Source organism: Asparagus officinalis, chromosome 4 (genome assembly GCF_001876935.1).
Source record: "Asparagus officinalis chromosome 4, Aspof.V1, whole genome shotgun sequence".
NCBI lineage: Eukaryota > Viridiplantae > Streptophyta > Magnoliopsida > Asparagales > Asparagaceae > Asparagus > Asparagus officinalis.
Genome location: NC_033797.1, coordinates 121,916,465 through 121,922,409, shown reverse-complemented (window position 1 = coordinate 121,922,409; position 5,945 = coordinate 121,916,465). Strand labels below are relative to the sequence as shown.

The 5,945-nt window shown below is 36.6% G+C and overlaps 1 long non-coding RNA gene across 1 annotated transcript; it reads right to left on the bottom strand.

Annotated features, from left to right (window-relative positions):
- On the bottom strand, positions 4,418–5,622 carry LOC109836117. The gene is made up of 2 exons (XR_002245840.1): positions 5,432–5,622; positions 4,418–4,696 (listed from the first exon to the last, which is right to left on the bottom strand). It is a non-coding gene; the product is annotated as an uncharacterized LOC109836117 (long non-coding RNA).

Here is a 5,945-nt window from a genome sequence, read left to right as displayed (position 1 = left end):
TATCATATATTTACTGCTTAAACTAAATCTGTGAGTTGAGAGTAATTGAACATGTGACTGATTAATTTTGATATTGAATATAGAACTTGCGAAATGATAATTAATATTGCGATTAAAATTGTTTGAGATTAGAATTATTCATAATTGTTGATGCAAAATCTTATTAAAATCCATCTGTCGCATTAACTGCTTTAATTAATTTCCTACCAAATAAAATGATTTTTGGGGAAACGGTGCTTTGTTCAAATTAGATTGCTGATTCTGATAGACCCTCTGTTTCGTTTCGCATCATTTTTGGTATCAGAGCATGGTTCTAGGTTAGGAAATTTTTATGCTTAATCGTATTTAGCTGTCAGTGCCTCCCACTCATCCCAGTTGATTGTTAGTGCATGCCTAATCGCACAGATCTACCTTAGGTGAGTCAAGTCAATCAGTTAGTGAGTCCAGCATGTCTTCTGAATTCCTTAAGAAATTCGATGAGGTAAAAAGACAAATTGGTGTCGTAGCCCAGAGCTTAACAAATTTCCAGAATGAAACCAACGAAAAGTTTGCTAGGCTTGAAGGAGCGCGTGTTGCAATTCCGTCGGCACAAAGTCAGGGCTATGTATACCCATCGCAAGGTCATGGGTACGTCGTTCATCGACCCCCACCTCAACCAGTGTCTGATCCACCAACCTTTGACGCTAAGCTCGGCCCACAAACTTTCTTGAATTAGCTGAAGAACATGGATCGATACTTTGACTGGTATGCCATGACGAAACCACGAAAAGTCAAGTTTGCGGCAATGAAACTTACCGGACTAGCCTACCAATATTGGTCCAAATTCGAAACATTAAGGTATATTAGTGGTGAGTTACAAATTTTAACTTGGCAAGAAATGTCTGACGAACTAAAAAGGGAATACTTTCCACCAGTTAAAATTAATAAGCCGCATATGACAGAATCAAAATCTATTCTTGAGAAAACCGTTAATCAGGTCGTAGATTTGATAGAAATTAACTCTACGAAGGAATTCCAGGATAGTAAAATTAAAAATCCATGCACTTTCGTTTCTTCTGAAACTACCCCTGCAATTATGGAGTTAATTGAAATTTCATGCAATGACAAAACTCCGGTTCTTTCCCAAGCTACCTTTTTGATCACGGAGTCCACTGATGTTATCCCTGAAGTTGTTCTTAAAATTGAAATTCTAACTCTTTCTGAACCAACTCCAGTGATTGAAAACATTATTGATATTCCCTACGAAGTCCTTCCGGACAAACATGACACCCAACACGTTCCTGATTTGGCTCTTGAATCGATTCACTCAAACATCTGTATGGAAGTCGAATACCAAACTAAGCATAGTAAAATAACTACCATACTAGATATCCCACCACCATGCATTGTCCCAACAATCACTCACAACTAAGCATAGTAAAATAACTACCATACTAGATATCCCACCACCATGCATTGTCCCAACAATCACTCACATATACACTGATCCATTTTGGGAAATTATAATGATTAGGGATACAAGTTTGAGCACGAGTGTTTTTATTTCTTTTTTCTCACATACTAAGTGCACAAAAACACTCTGTCATACATTTGCTTGCATGTTCCTCACTATCATTGTTAGGACAACAAAATTTTTATGTATTTTAACAAAGAAGCACCTAATTATTCCATTTGATAGAGGACGTCATGCATGTTAGATAGTTCGTTGAGTTACATCTGCCATTGATCGTATTTTTCGAGTCTGCATTTCATACATAGTCATTCGAGTTGATTGCATCATTTTGTTTTGATTTGCATTGATCATATATTAGGGAATCAGTGATCTAACTTGAATAAATACATTGTTAACTGAAATGAATGATATGGAGTCAAGACATAATTTAAAACTATTAATGCTGATATTTTAGATGGTTTGGACTTGTTCAATACAGTTTCTTTATAGCTGTTTAAGATTTGACATGATATTTATGAGCTTTTCCAACTCTTGAACTAATTAATAGCAACATTTATAGATTTGATCATAGTTCTATTTTTAATATTGAGTGATTAAACAGTTCACAATGTTATTGGCAGTCCACTGATATAAGTAATATTGAGTGATTAAACAGTTCACAATGTTATTGGCAGTCCACTGATATAAGCCTGATCCTAACCTATTATTTATGAGAGTTCTTTCACTTTACTCCATTTCTATATATTCATCCATACAGCAGTGAATTTTGATAATATTGTAGATGGTGAATTTACAATGCAATCTAGCTAATGATTAGAGATGTAGAAAAATAACTGATAGCAGATTAAGATGCAGACAGAATATATTGAAGATGACAAGTTTCTGCAGCTAACCCAACGGAGTCGAGTTTTCTCCCACCCGGGGAGAATAATGAGGACAAGAAATGACAATATTTGATTAGTTGATATATTTTTAAATTTTGTATTTTGAAATTTAAAATTTGAAATTTGAAATTTGAAATTTGAAATTTAAAATTTGAAATTTAGTTTAATTTTAGTTGAGTGATTTGAGGGATTGTTGTTTGTTTTTATTTTTATTGCACGTTGTGTGCACATAGTTTTTTTCTATAAATAAGGTTGTATGAGACTGTTGAAAATCAATGAATTATTGAAGAATGAAATAAAAAATTACATTGGCTTAATTTGGTGTGAAACCGATGGGTGTGAAACCCTAGGCTAGTGTTTGTCGTTTCTTTCCTCAGCCGCCACACAAACACCGTTTCTCTTCTCTGTTCATCGTCTTCAACCTCTCTTCTTACTCCAAATCACCACCACCAGCCACTTCCCCTCCTCCTTCCCTGGCTTCTCCACCCGCAGACAGCCCCGTCACCCGCCTCCAACTTCAACAACCATAGCCTCTCCCCCGCCCTCTTCTCCTTCGAGCAACGCCGCCGACGTCCTATTCTCCTCCACCTTCGAACGACTACGTCGCCCGCGTCGTCCCGCCACCTCGTCGACATCAGATTCCCTTTCATTGACGACCATCACCGTCCTTCTTCGTCCTGGGACGTCGTTCGCGCCTCTTGTCATCGCTCGCGTCGTCGTCGGATCTCGCGCTCTTTCGTCGTTCTTCCTCATCGTCGAACAGACCCGCCTATCGTTTCGCCTTGCTCCGCCAGATTTCAGATCAAAGAACTCGTAGAGAAAGGAGACCCTCTCGAAGTCGCTCCTTCCTTTTTTTCTTCAGATCCAAGCAAAGCATAGCAGGTTAACAGGACAAACTATTTTTTCACGTGAGTGGACTTGTGGATTTTATGGGCTTTGGGCTTCACTGTAGAAGCTAATGGGCCTTGGATTTCTTTCAACAGTTTTAAATAGTGATCTACTGAGGTTTCGCTTCTCTCATCTCAGTATTTTTCTGTTTATCTCAATTTATTAGTTAATTGCATGAGTATTACATCTCTAAATTATTATCATATATTCACTGCTTAAACAAAATCTGTGAGTTGAGAGTAATTGGACATGTGACTGATTAATTTTGATATTGAATATAGAACTTGCGAAATGATAATTAATATTGCAATTAAAATTGTTTGAGATTGGAATTATTCATAATTGTTGATGCAAAATCTTATTAAAATCTATCTGTCGCATTAACTGCTTTAATTAATTTCCTACCAAATAAAATGATTTTTGGCGAAACGGTGCTTTGTTCAAATTAGATCGTTGATTTTGATAGACCCCCTGTTTCGTTTCGCATCAGAAAGGAACGGGAAATGGAAAGAAGAGATCGCCAAATGCAAGATTTTTGAAAAAATTGTCTCTGGATTTCAATCAATGATTGGATTAAATGGACAAGCACAATGATTGAGTACAGGTATTCTAAATTTTTATATACAACTTGCTTTTGGATTTTTAAAACCTTAAACACTTGTAAAATTGAATATATTAACAAGAAAAGGTTAAAAGAAGAATGTCCTACAACATTGGCTTTCAAGCACAATTGGCGTATTTTATATGCGATAGACGTAATCTAAAACTCCAAATTCTACCCGTATGATTTGCTTATATGGTATATTTTTAGTGGTTAGGACCATGAAAGCTATTCTTAGTTGAATTCTCTTGCTAGATCATAGGTGCAAGCAAGAAGAATTCAAAGGCTGTGATTAATCTTCACCACTATGATTCTAATTTGTTACCTTTATCTATTATCGATTAGATTATTTAGAAGTGAAGTGCCCACATGGAAAGTTACATCCCAACAACATTATTATATATATGGAAAATGCTTCAAAGAGTTAACCATTCCTTTGCTCATTACTTCAGAGAGGCTGAGAAGGTGGCTGATAGATTGGCTACTGGCAGGGCCGGCCCCGAGCTTTGGGTTGCCCTAGCCCAATTCAATTTTGGTTGCCCCTTATATTAAAAATTTGGTACGAACAATAACGATAAAAATGAATACATATAATACAATTTAACGTTCTATATTGGGCTCAAACTGATAATACTAATGCAAAATCAATATTCATATAAGAAGAGATTACATTTGTGCTACAATTCCCATCAAAGAAAAATACTTCTCCTTGAATTTTTTGAAGCGAATTCTTCAATTAAGTCATCATACTCAAGTAGTGATTTTGCCATTTCATCTTGACGTTGCTTGACTCTTCTATTATGAGCTCCAGAGTTTTGTTTTCTAATCCTTACTCGGTTTTTGTCATCTCCCGTCATAGTGTACTGTAGTCTGTAAATATAATTATATAACATATTACATATATGAAATCACAATCAACTAAACTTAGAAATATCAACGAATGATAAATATATCATTGTTCATAACCCCCTTCACTCATATGAAAACAGTATGAAAAACAAAAAAGGTGGGGAGAGAGAATAGAGACTTGCATAAGTCTTCAACTGCAAATTAAATTATCAAGCTATGATGGTAAAATACAAAAGGGAAGAAGGAAAGTTATAAGCAAAGTGCCCATAGCCGTTGGTTGTTTGACTGTTAGGATGAATATATTAGCACAAAACAGTGGAATGAGAAACATGTGATTTTTAATTTACTATTCTAGCTTATTTTGGGCGAACCAGACAAAGAACAGAAAATCTATAGAAAACCCTATAAACGCCTATTCCACATGCAGCATAACTACATTTGTAGCCAATCATCTCATGTTCCTTCATAGAATTTGTCAATTTCTTTAAGAAAAGCATCACCCATAAAATTGACAGGTTTAAAATTGAAAATTTTCAAGGGTTACTTGCGGACAGACCCCTTATCTTCCCAATTGCCCGATTAGCAATATCATTATTATTAAAGCAAACCCTAATTTCATTCCAAAACATCATAACCCCTTATTTAATTCTTCAACAACTAAGATTCAATCTCAAAAATCTTAATTTCATTACAAAACATCAAAACCCTAAATTTCTCTCCAAAAAACCCTAAAATTATTTAGTTAAAAAATTTTACCTGATGGGGTGAAGCCTGAAGGACGGGTCACGGGTCTGACGGCGGGAGCAGAGTAAGGTCGTCGGAGGATCGCCGGCTCGGGAAGGAGGAGAGGAGCCGCCGGCTCGGGAAGGAGGACTGGAGGAGATCTGCGGTTTTCTCTTTCTTTTTTTTTTTTGAGCGGAACAGAGGCGGAAATTGGGAATGAGTGCTGATGGAAATAAAGGGTTGAGTTCTTTTACAAATACAACCCCTAACCATTTTTGCATAAAGGCCCTCTTACAAAGTCTATTTCAAAAATCAAAGATAATTACAGTTTGAGGGGTGAAGGAGCAGTCGGAATGGGTTGCCCCCCGGCCCTGGGTTGCCCCAGCCCCGGGGCTTGGTGGGCTTACCCCAGGGCCGGCCCTGGCTACTGGGAGCATTTCTCATGAATAGAATTACCTCTTACTTGTGGGGGTTTGGTTAGTCTTTGTTGGAAATTTATCAAATAAATAAAGATTATAACATGAATTTAAACCCGGAAATTAAATAA